The sequence below is a fragment of the Symphalangus syndactylus genome, chromosome 15, assembly GCF_028878055.3.
Source record: "Symphalangus syndactylus isolate Jambi chromosome 15, NHGRI_mSymSyn1-v2.1_pri, whole genome shotgun sequence".
NCBI classification, from domain to species: Eukaryota; Metazoa; Chordata; class Mammalia; order Primates; family Hylobatidae; genus Symphalangus; species Symphalangus syndactylus.
In genome coordinates, this window is record NC_072437.2 from 2,335,551 (window position 1) to 2,349,554 (window position 14,004).

The window sequence follows — 14,004 nt, forward strand, 5'->3', positions numbered from 1 at the left end:
TGTAAATTTGGCTAAACAATGTTTCAAATTTTACTGTTAGCAGTTATTCTCTAATGTTAGGTAAACATTTATAATGTTTTCAATTATTTGAGTTTAATTTTGCAAGAGATTTATTGAAAAGTTTAGTGTGTTGTAAATTTCCATATTGCACAATAAGAGGCAGTTTTGAGAGGCTAAAATATGTAGATACATTTACTTTCACAACTTTTTAAAGTCACATTATGTTTATTCGATGGCAGTAGGAAAATAGTTTGTTGATGCCATGTAAAACATACAGAGATGTGTGTTTATACAGATAGTATTTTTGATAAATTGATGAGCTTTATTTTATTTTTGTCGGGCTATAACATATTTTTAACCTGTCCTCAAAATATAAATAATAACAAGTAAAACGAACTTGTTAACAAGTATAATAATCTTTTTCACAATGGCTGAAAAAAATGGAATTATTTTTGAGATTCATAATGTATGCTTAAAATTTGGAAGAAGATACATACTTTGGGATTAGAATTGGCTAGATATAAAATAGTTGGCAGATATCTAGACAATTATCACTGTCATATATTGGTTTATTTTGTAATTGGGTACAATACATGAATATTGGCTAATTGGGCAAATAAGGTCTTCCACAGATACAAATTTAAACATATTTGTACCAATTTAATAGTTTGTTGGCCTCTTTATAGGTAATTTTGCAAGGCCAAATTCTTTATCAAATTATTTATTTAAAAATGAATAATTTTTATAAATGACTAATATATTTGAATATTTGAAGAGCAATTTCGTCTACCCTTTATTTATATGTACTAATATATTTTGGTAGCCTCTGTTTAGATCAATTTCATCTACTCTTTATTTATATGTACTCTTTATATATATATACTTTATATATACTCTTTATATATACTTTATTCATATATATTAAATATACTTTAGATATAAACTCTTTTTTTCCCATTATTTGGCTATCACTAGTTACCAATGTTTATTTTTTCAAGTAATTTGATCCTTGATATCAACAATTACGACATTCAATCAACAATGTTGTTGATACAAGCCTTAAGAAAATTACCTGCTCTGATTACTTCTCAGTGAACAGGAGATGATAACATGACCATATAGAAATAGTGTGTGAGAATTAAATCAAAGATTATGTGTGAATCTGTGATCTGTAATTTGTTAGCATAAAATCACTAAAGAGCAAAATCCCATCTGGCTATAATTGGGAGAGATACTCACTAATGGAAGACAGGAAGTAGTATTAATCTGATTTCTACAGGACCAGGGGGCTTTTTATTGGTTGAGCCTAATTTGGAGACTGTTCTATTCCCATCAAATCCCAAGGATTTGGGGCCATAGAACTCCAGTTACTGCCATGAAATTCTGAAAATCATTGAATAGCAACTCTCAGTGTACATGAAGCAGAAGTCCCATTGCCAGGTAATAGAGGTCTTTGGCTTGTGCCTATGAGCTTTCATTGGAGAGGAGAGAATAGTGTCAATATAAATGCAAATGGGAACAGCAGAAGCACAAGTTATAAAACTTAATTAAAAAGAAACTCTGCCGCTGGGCGCGGTGGCTCACGCTTGTAATCCCAGCACTTTGGGAGGCCGAGGAGGGCGGATCACGAGGTCAGGATATCCAGACCATGGTGAAACCCCGTCTCTACTAAAAATACAAAAAATTAGCCGGGCGTGGTGGCGGCGCCTGTAGTCCCAGCTACTCGGAGAGGCTGAGGCAGGAGAATGGCGTGAACCCGGAAGGCGGAGCTTGCAGTGAGCCGAGATCGCGCCACTGCACTCCAGCCTGGGCGACAGAGCGAGACTCCGTCTCAGAAAAAAAAAAAAAAAAGAAAAGAAACTCTGCCAAAAATTTACATGTGACTATGCATATACCATGACCCAGAAACTCAATAAAAATGTGTACATGTGTTTAAAAAACCGTACTGAAATGTTTGTGTTAGCAGTATTCAAAATAGCCACACACTGGAGATCACTCAAATGCCCAGAAAATGTAGAAGAGATAAATTAATTATTGCACATTCATGCAGTGTAATACTATTAAGCAATAAGATTGAAGTACAACCGTGGGCTGTAGTTAAATGACTCTCCAAAATACAGTGTTGAGTGAAGAAATCTAGACACAGAAGATACATACTGTTTAATTCCACTTATACAAAGTAGAAAGGAGGGAAATTTTTTGTGACTCTTGGAGTGGAAGAGACGAACTTTAGAGACATTAGCAATATTTCTTATCTGATTTGACTATTGGCTACATGGGTATTAACGTATAATACATTCTCCAAATGTATTACATGTTAATAAAAGTTTAAAAATCAATTTTTCGTTGTCACAAAGAAAGAATGGTCATTTTCAATAATTCATATTAAAAACCCAAATCTAAGGAAGTTCCATTGTGACACAGAGCATTGTAAGACAAGGAGGATGTAATATACGGAAGAGGAATTAGAAACAAAAAGAAGACTCGGAGGAAATAAAAGGGAGGGAAATCCACTTATGTATGGCACAAACCATGTTTCTTTGCCACACGTCTGTGGAAAGGGTTACTCAATACCATAGAATGGAATAATTAAAGACTCATTATCTATATGGTGTGTTTTATTTTTAGCTGGTTGCCTCTAAAGTTACGTTACCTATCAAGGAAATGGCTTAGTGTTTGCTTCCCATTATGTAGCTTAGGTATTCTCAATTATCCCTCCGTTCTTTATAATGTGTTGTGTTGGATCACTCTTTCATATAGTATCAAAGAATTGCAAAATAATACTTTTGTGCATAGAGTTCTACAATATGACTAAAAGCAACCATTTCAGGAAAACATGCTAATTAACAGATCAAACACTTAACGAAAGGAATTCTCGCCTGGCCTTACTCTGTCTCACAAATGTGCCTGGCAACGTAATAGACACTTGATAGGTTCTGATACGACTAGAGCACAGATCACAAGAAAGGTCCAAACATACACCAAACACATAGCTGAAAAGTAAAGTTGAAAAAAAATTCATGGTCTGTGCTTGGTAGAATGGATTATCTCAACCTACTACTACTTGTCGGAAATATCTAACTTAAAGTCAAATAGCTAATTGTAGACATAAAAAAGTTGCGTCTCCATATTTGGTTTTCAGTTGATTCAATGGAGAATAATTTTAGTTTTGAATCCATAAAGTTGAAAACTCTTCCTTTTTGAAAATGCTTAAAAAGGTTTTTCTGCCACAAGCAACTCTTTCTACATGCCATATTTTATAATAGTTAGAGCCATTATTTGAATTTACTTAAAATATAAGGATATGAATTTAGCTAAATAAATGAGTAGGGGTATGCTAGTTGCAATTTAACTAGGATGGATCAATGTTCATGATAAGGAAATTTGAAAAGCGTGAACTGCCATATTGATACCTACACATCAGCATATACTTTGTACTCAAAGATCCAGAAAAGGTAGAGTGACAAAGATAAATTGCACTATACATTATTTTCTGCTATTGATTATTTTCACTATTTACAACTTGTGGTATTTTGGGTTACAATGAGACATTCTTGTATACCACATGAACAATTTTGAAAACAATGAGTAAATTATTATAGCTTTAACATTTTCTCATTGAACTTGTCAATTTAGAGACACTATCCTGAAACCATCTCTATGGAAAGATGTTATAATGTAGAGGAAGTTAAATTAGCAAGAAGTAATACAACGTTAGTTCAAATATGTCCCAATTTTTCAAAATAATGATATATTACACATAAAAACAGTTTGTAAAGCTATATCTGAAAAAATCAGCAATAGTAGTTTTCTGTAGATATTAAATTTTACCGTCATAAATATGGTGTCGAGAATTATAGTTCAGAGTAACTTGAATTAGAATCATGGTGCCTCCGCTTAAAAACTGGTTGGCTTTTGTTAAACATTTCACTTCTTTGTTTTTCTGTTTTTTCATAAGTCTAGTGAATATAATAATGGGCTCTCCTTTTACAGGGCTTTGTAGAGCAGTCAATAATTTTTAAAAAGTACTCACAATGCCAAAATTATTCAATAGGGTTTAGTTATTATTTTACTAATATTTTATGTCAGCTAGTATTTAAAACTTCAAGATCTTTCATTTTTAATTTAATATGCAATTGATGGTGTTCAACAAAATTTTACCTATGTTTTACAAAAACAAAATATTTTCTAAATGCTTCACAATTTTAAAATAAAGCAAAATATTTAAAAAATTGATTAAAGGAACTGAAACAAAAAAGTAAAAAGCTGTCTGAAAATTTTAAAATTACTGTAGTTATATATTTTTAATATGCAGTATTTGGTATTCAGCTTATTAACTGATATCCGTCCTTAAGAGTTAATAATTGATCTGAACTCTCAACAGTAGTAAAACTGCACTGTTGTGGTGAAGACACATGCAAGTTTCATGAAAATTTTACCAACCAAGTGAATGACTTTACAGAATAAATAGACACAGTGATTTATACCAGTAATCTCTTTAAAGTGAGGTGTTGCTACAAAACTATGCCATTTTCTTGGCGAGCTCACATCTTGTTATTGAGTATCACTGGAATGGAGCAGAGCACATGTAGGATGGAGCGGGAGTAAGTGCTTGTGCATTTTTGCTTCCTCACTGGCTCCTCTCCCTCCACCGTGAGATCATACCTGGGTTAGTGTGCTAAAGAATGAGAGATTAGAACACAGGTGAATACTTTCAGCTGAGGGCAAACTATGTCAACCAATGTCTACTTGACCCACCAGCTGAAAACCGATGCATGTGTAAGATCCACTGCTCCCAGCTCAGATAGGCAGAACCACTTAACTAATCTATAGACATTTGAAAAATAATAAGTGATTGTTTTAAGCCATTAAATTTGGAGGTGGTATGTTATAAAAAGTTATGGCAGTGATAACTAACATGCTCTATCATACTAGGATGGCATGATAAAGATATGTGGGACAGTAACTGTTGAATGATAAAGGGATGAGTGAACCTTACATTTTTAAAGGAAGGGAATATACACACATATACAGAGAGAGATAATAATAGACTTGCTTATTTAATTGTATACTAATTATCTTATCCAAGACAGGCAGGGGAAGTGCTGTACAATGTCTTGAATAGGCAGGAGAGAATAGGATCAGCCCCAGTGGATAGTGTTGAAACCCACAAGAATGGATAAGTTTATCTAGTAAGTGTTTACGTTGGAAAAGTGCTTCCGAGGACAGGTTTTTTTCACACTCTAACCTATCGGGAGCACATGGAAATTCTCTTCTGGCACATAATTTTTAGAGTTGTTAATGGAGATTTAGGACATAACATGCATTAAAATGACTTGTCTACTGGTGTCCAAAATAAGTTGGGTGCTTTGTGTGTTTCTTGTGTCCCTTCAATGTCTATATAAACTTCTTAAGAGCCTCAGCATTGTGAAATTCAGATAATGACCAGTAAAACACAACCTTTATTTCTTCTAAGCCTGAAAGCTACATATTGTTTCAGTTAAATTCTTAATTTCTTCCAAAGTATAAATTTTGTAGAGATAATGTTGATATCCTTTAATCCAGTATTTAGGAAGTATGCCATTTAATTTTATGTAAGTTGCTTAGTTTATTTTCTCACACTGTTTTTTCAAGAAATTCCATTTCCTAAAAAATACCCATGGGAGCCTTGGATAAGGATGAAAATGCTAAATTATATGCATAAAATACAAAATTAAAAATCAGTGACGTTTTTCAAGTTACATAAACTTGTCTTCCATTTGTAGTAGGTGTTTCGTGTTACTATTAGCTGGATGAGTAGTAATACCAGTTGAAGTCCTCACGTTCCACATTTCCAAGTGATACAGGGCAAAGTATTTTGCCATCATGGACTTCAGATTTCATAAAGAAAGTGCTTCCATTTCTCTTATTAAATGAATTCTCTGAACTCCTAAAATGTATAAACTTTATGAGTATGTGGAACATGAGCCTCCCTCTCTGCCTTCTGCTTTCAGAACGATGTCAGTGCTTGAAAACGGAAAACAGTTCAGTGTCTTTAGGGGTTCCTCATCCAAAAATTACTTATTCCATTCATCTTCTATAGAAGCATTTCTGATGATGTTTGAATTTTACTTTCAGTCTGAGCCAAATGTATATGGCTTTTTTTTCTGCTTAGTATTCATTGTCACACTTACTCTTGAAATTATAAAAAACTGTTGTGAAGCAAACAGAAGTGAGTAAGTTACCTCAAATCTTTTCATGCGTCAGCATCCATGACTGTGGAAGAGGCAGCAGTTTATTTTCGCGTGAAATATGTCAAGTTTCTGTAGTCAAACTATACAAAGCTGGGCTGCACCTAATTGTTGGTATAAATTACATAAGGCATCTAAACAGTGATAATTTAGAAGACTCAAAGCATTGCTATTCACTTAAATCCGAAGAGGATCTGACTGGACACATGTATCTCTGACAAAAAGTCCGAGTGCCATGTAGATGTTTATGTTGGCGTTCCTTGATTCTCGGCCAGTAACTTCTCCCCACCACTTCTCTCACTATTTTCTGAAGAATACACTGTTAAGTGCAGGAACAAACATTATTAATAAGATAGGGAATAATAACCATGTATTATAAGATACACATTGATGTTAAAATAAATTAATATTCACACTTCTATGTAGAAAATATTTTTGCAACTATTTTTACCATGTGAAGTATTCAAATATTATTTTGTGCAACAGAAACCAGATGGTTAATACTTTTTATATGATAACATTACAACTAGCTCAAATGTTAGCCAAGCATTTCTATTTTAATAACAGAAATGAATAAACAGATTATATTTGCCATAATGTAACATCATTTTCTGTATTATGCAAGATCAATGAAGACAAGGGCCCGTGTGTTTTTTCAGCAATATTTTAGAGCGTTAGCATTCACAGTGGTGAAGAAATTGGGCAAAATAATTACACAACCTTATATTTTATTCCTTGTTCTGCCATTTAATTGCTGGAAATAATTATTTAACTATTCAGTTTCCCAAGTTTTCCATTTGTACAAAGGAATTATCTATGTCCTATATTCTATATCTACATCATAGGGTTGTTGTGAGGAATAAAGTAGGATGTTCGTATATCTTGAAAGACAGTGTTAATTATATAGTATGTATTAAATGTTAGGTTTTGATTATTATTATTCACAAAAATTAACTGATGTGACTCTATGTTGAATGCCTACTATGTGTGAGAGATGTGGGTTGCAGTTTATATAAATATTTTAATTAATTATTAAATATTAATATTTGTATTGATATTACACAAGTACTGTAAGACTGTAATATATATTTAAATTTTTTTTATTTTTATTATTTTTAAATTTTTTGTGGGTACATAGTAGGTGTGTATATTTATGGGGTACCTGAGATATTTTGATACAAGCATGCAACGTGAAATATGTACATCATGGAGAATGGGGTATCCATTCCCTAAGCATTTATCCTTTGAGTTACAAACAATCCAGTTACACTCTTTAGGTGAATTTGAAATATACAATTAAGTTATTATTGACTATAGTCACCCTATTGTGCTATCAAGTAGTAGGTCTCATTCATTCTATTTTTTGTACCTATTAACAATCTCCACCCTCCGCCCCCTCCCAAAAACCCACTACCCTTCCCAGCCTCTGGTAACCACCCTTCTACTTTCTATGTCCATGAATTCAACTGTTTTGATTTTTAGATCCCACAAATAATTGAGAACATGCAATGTTTGTCCTTCAGTGCCTGGCTTGTTTCCAGTAACCTAATGATCTCCATTTCCATCCATATTGTTGCAAATAACTGACTCTCATTCTTTTTTATGGCTGCATAGTACTCCATTGTGTATATGAACCACATTTTCTTCATCCATTCTTCTGTTGATGGACACTTAGCTTTCTTCCAAATCTTAGCTATTGTAAACAGTGCTGCAATAAACAAAGGAGTGCAGATATCTCTTTGATTTACTCATTTTTTTCTCTTTGGTATACACTCACCAGTGGGATTGCTGGATCATGTGGTAGCTCAATTTTTAGTTTTTTGAGGAACTGCCAAACTGTTCTCCGTCGTGGGTGGTTGTACAAATTTACATTCCCATCAACAGTGTACAAATGTTTCCTTTTTTCCACACCCTTCTCAGCATTTGTTACTGCCTGTCTTTTGGATAAAAGCCATTTTAACTGGGGTAAGATAATATCTATTGTAGCTTTGGTTTGCATTTCTCTGGTGATCAGTGATGTTGAACATCTTTTCATAGGCTTGTTTGCTATGCTTAATGTGTTCTTTTAATAATATATTTAAATTTTTAAAGCCCCGATTTTTCAGTAGAAGAAAATAAGTCCCAGGATTCTGTCTTCCATTTCTGATTTCAATCACATCTATGTTTTACCTAATAAATCACTACTGTTGTCTTCTTCCTAGGATGAATGCAAAAGTTTGCTAACACTTTTGACACTTGACTGTGGCAGTTGTCTGCTAGTCACCCTTCAACCTTGCCAGCAAATCCAATCAGCTTAAGAGCGTTTTAATGTACCTATGCAAGTCCTCAGCATTTCAGATTAGGAAAGAAAGCAGGTCTTGTGACCTTCATAAGTGGTATTTAATGGTTGCTCTGGAAATGATAAAATTAGCTTAATTTAAGCTGCAATTTGATGGAAATGTTTTCCAATTTTAAATTGGACATTCTACTAGCACCCACGATGTGAGGAAGGTTATATGCTGTGCATTTCTAATGCAGTAGAAATGCAGTTGAGTCCAACAAAATCATTTGTCATCAGTAATCAGGAAAAGGTTGCCCTAGACGTTTTACATCCCAATTTTAATTTAACAAGAAAGCTTAAGTGTACAGTAGGATAGAGTATATTTGACTCAGATCTTTTTCCTTAGAAGAAAAGTGCAATATTTTACTTCATTCTGACCTTGAGTCAAAAGCTTTCGAAGTATGTGAAGAATCTGATTCTGAGTGGATTGAGGGTAAGCTGAAATGAAAAAGAAGGAAGAACTGCTTTTAACATAACCAGATGGTAATTTTTACTAGTTGGCAGTGTACTGAAAGCACATTTTCTGAAAGGGAAATATACATTATAGACTGGCACAATGAAATGTGTAAAACCGCTCCCAAAATAGATTTAAAATATTCTTTAGTTTTAAAGTGAAGTTATGATAAACTTGTGTGGTGTATGTTTCTCTTTAAGGTAAAGATAGTAACAGACTAACTGTACAGTCAGAAGTCCTGTTGAAATTAGAATTGATTTGATGGTATTTAACATTTCACATTATGTTCTAAAAAGCTGAATTGTGCCCCTTACATTGCCAGCTTCAGGATAAATAATAAACTGTGTATAATAATTGAATATTGACTGTTTCCTTGTTCCACTGAGATCCTGGCCAGTCTCACTAACCCACATCCTGGTTTTCCTAACTAAGTTTCTGATGTCAACGGCAGTCATCACAGGGTAGACATTTTGAAGTCTGCATTTAAACAGCTTATTTCATTCCTTTATGCACATTCATAGAGTTGGCATGACGTTATCTGAAAACTATTAAAACTCACTTGTCAAAAGTCTGGAAAACACAGACATTTCATTACTGATTCATAATTAGTTTCGTTTGTCTTATTTTTGGCATGGCCAAGCTGGTTAGACACAATCACTCTGCCTGATCCTTTGCTCACTAATTCGGTTTATCTATGTGCTCCTTGAGAAATAATAGCAGTCTTCAAACCTTTCCAGTAGGGGGATACCTAAATATTCCCATCTGGAAGTGACTGAAACATCGTTACAACACACCACTGCAAGTGGAAGCTGGAACACGCCCACGTTTCCATAAAGGCCACTGTCAAACCTTAATATCACTGAACAGGTCAATGTGTTATTCAGAGATGTACAGTTAGAAGAATAATAGAGTACATTGTTGAACAGCCACATTTGTGTTAATTAAAAACTCACTGCTTTAAAGGAGTTATTAAACTAATCACTAAGTTGATTTGCCTTTTACTTTAGTTTTTGAAATAACCAGTATGGTTAGAGTAAAGTGCCCATGATGGTAGTTTATTTCCCTTGTTTTTTAACTGTAAAAAACACAGAGTGATATTTATTCTTTGTTTGAGTTTTCAGAGGCAAGCTTGGAAAATGACTGTAACACAGATTCGGATCTCTGGATAAGCCAGTGATTAGCATCTGATAAAAAGAACTGAGAGCATTCGAATACTCAGTACGATGATATAAGCGTAAATATTTAAAATAAATTTGTAGCATAAATTTAAATTTTTATACTATGATCATTAACTGGAATGAACACAAATAGCTGAATAGGATAATAACAGTACAAAAACCAGTATTTTTCAGCATGCTGTGTACATGCATATATCTATGAGTACATGTATTCGCATACTTAATTCTTGACAGAAATTTACGAGGAATGGAGAAGTTAACGCTAATGGTTAATCACACAACTGGTGAGTGATAGAAGACCTGAAAATCCAACCCGGAAAATCTGGCTTAGGGATCTATTTCTGATCATTACATAATTCTGCCTTTCTTAGATAATTAGAAGAATTTGGTTTCAATTTAATAGTAGCATATTTTGTATAATGTATTGGTTTATTTTACAAGCATGATATACACTTGGAACATAAGGGTAATACTCTTTTATTTAAATGGACATCAATTCTACCAAAGCTTTCTAATCCCTATTAGTATCTGCATGTTTCCTTGGAGATCTTTATTCTAATCATATAAAATATACACACATATGTCATTTTTATTTAGATTTATCTAAATAGAATAATGTTGCATATACTCTTCTAAAAATTGTTATTCTTCATGTAATAATGAATGACTGTTCTTATGCATCGGATCTTGACAGTAAATTCTGTCAAACTCTCACTGCCCCACCTAACAAACTTTCCTACTCATTTTATTATCACGGCTCTCACCTGCTTCAGACTTTGGCCAATATCCGTAAGTGAAGACAGAGATGGTAACTTTGCAAAATAAAATACACTTAATGTGAAATTTATTATCTTAATTATTTTAAAGTAGACCATGCATCACTTAAAAGACAGTGATACATTCTGTCCATAGGTTACAAACCTGTAAAGCATGTTACTGTACTGAATATTACAGATAATTGTAAGACAATGTTAAATATTTGTGTATCTAAACATAGAAAAGGCAATGCATTGATGCATTGTACTGTGACATGATAGCTTCAGTTTCACTAGGCAATAGGAATTTTTCAGCTGCATAACAAACTTATGGCAACAATGACCTGTAAGTGGTCTGTTGTTGACAGAAGCATCATTATGTGGTGTATGGCTATATATAGGTCGGTGATACTAAGTACATTTATATTGTGCAATAATCATAACCGTCCATCTCCAGAGCTCTTTAGTCTTGTGAAACCGAAGCTTTCGACCCATTAGTCAATATATATCTCTGGAAACTACCATTGTTTTTGTCTGTGATTTTGACTATTCTAAGAACCTCATACAAATGAAATCATACAGCATTTGTCTTTTGTTATTGGCTTATTTAATTTAGCATAATGACCTCCATTTCATCCTATTGTAGAATATCTCAGACTTGTATTCATTTTTAAGGCTGAATAATATTCTTTTGTTTGTGTACACTACATTTTGCTTATCCATTAATCCACTGACAGACACTTGGATTGCTTCCGTTTTAGCTATTTTGAATAATATTGCTGTGAACATGTGTGTACAAATATCTCTTCAAGACCTTGCTTTAAATTTTCTTGGGTATATACCTGGATTGGGGTTGCTGGGTTATATGTACTTATATTTTTAATCTTTACAAGAACTGACATACTGCTTTCTACAGTGGCTGTATCATTTTACATCCTCACCAACAGTGCACAAGTGTTACATTTTCCCACATTCTTGCCAACAGATTTATTTTCTGTTTTTTTAATAGTAACTGTCATAATGGGTATGAGGTGTTATGTTATTGTAGCTTTGATTTGCTAATTGATTAATTATGTTGATTAATGATTAATTATGTTGAGGCTCCTTTTATGTACTTATTGACCATTTCTATTCTTTGGAGAAAAGTTCTTTGCCCATTTTTGAATCAGGCTATTTGTTTTATTTTGTTGATGAGTTTTTAAAATTCCCCATCTACTCTGGATCTCAGTCCCTTGTCAAATATCATTTGCAAATTTTTTTTTTTCATTCTCTGGGTTGCCGTTTTATTCTGATGATAGTATTTTTTGAATACAGTTTTTTAAAAAAGTTTATCAACTACAATTTTTAAATTTTTTTCTTTTCTTGCCTGTGCCTTTGATGTCACATTGCAGAAATTATTGCCAACTCCGATGTTGTGAAGCTTTTGTTCTATTATTTCTTCTCAGAGTTTTATAGTATTTTTTGTATTACATTTAGGTCTTTGATTAATTTTGAGTCAATTTTTCCACATAGTGTTATACAAGGGTCCAACTTCATTATTTTATAAGTGATTTTTCAGTTGTTCCACCACCATCCCACCATTTTATTTTTATTTTTTCAAGATTGCTCTTTCTCTCATTGAATGATTTTGGACCCATGGTCAAAAATCATTTCACCATATATGTGAAGATTTATTTCTGGGATCTCGATTTTACTTCATTGGCCTGTAAGTCTGTCTTTATGCCTGTGGCACCCTGTTTTGATTACTGAAGCTTTGTAATTTTGAAACCAGAAAGTGTGAGTTCTCCAGCTTTGTTCTTTTTCAAGATTGTTTTGGCTATTTGGTGTCCCTTGGTTTTTCCATATACATTTTAGAATAGATTATTTCTTTCTATAAAAATTGCTGAAGTTTTGAAAGGCATAGCATTTAATGTTAAGATTGCTTTGGTTAGTGTTAACACCTTAAAAATATTAAGTCTTCCAACACATGGACATGGAATATCTTTCTGTTTATTTAAGTCTTCCATAGTTTTCATTTTACAAGTCTTTCATATCCCTGGCTAAGTTGATAAGTATTTCATTCTTTTTGATGCTATAATCAATGGAATTATTTTTTAAACTTTCTTTTCTGATTGTTCATTGTTAGTAAGTAAAAATGAAACTAATGTTTATGTGTTGCTTTTGTATCCTACTGCTTTCCTAAATTTGTTTCTTAGTTTTAACTATGTGTGTGTGCATGTGAGTGTGTGTGTGATCTTTAGAGTTTTATACCTAAAGTATTATGCTGTGTACAAACAGAGATAATTGTACTTCTTCCTTTCCAATTTGGGTGCCTTTTATGTCTTTTCCTTGCCCGATTTCACTGGTTAGGACTTTCAGTATTTTGTTGAATACAAGTGGCAATGTATGCGTCATTGTCTTGTCTCTGATCTTAGAGGTAAAACTTTCAGTCTTTTAACAGTGAGTGTGATGTTGGCTATTGAATATTTATATATGGATTTTATTATGTTAAGGTAGTTTTCTTCAGTTCCTAGTTCGTTGAGTGTTTTTGATATGAAAGATGTTGAATTTTACCAAATGCATAATTGAGACAATTATGCTTATTTTTTCCCTTCTGTTAATATGGGGTATTACATTGATCAATTTTCGTGTGTTGAACCATGCTTAGATTCCAGGAATAAATCCCACTTGGTCATTCTAATATGCTGCTGAATTTGGTTTGCTAGTATTTTGTGGAGGATTTTTGCGTTGATGTTCATAATAGATATTAGTCTGTTGTGTTTTCTTGTTTTTTGTTTTTTCGCAACTTCTTTGTCTGGTTTTGGTAGTATGGTAATGCTGGCCTCACATGAAGTATTCCTCCTCTTTACGTTTTTGGAAACGTTTATGAAGGACTGGCATTATTATAGTTCCTCTTTAAATGTTTAGTATAATTCAGCAGCGAAGCTGCCAGGTCCAGGAATTTTCCTTGTTGCTAGATTTTTTATTACAGATCCATAATCCTAACTAATTATAGATCTATTCAGATTTTCTATTTTTCATGATTTAGTCTTGGTATGTTGCATATTTTTAGGAATTTGTCGGTTTC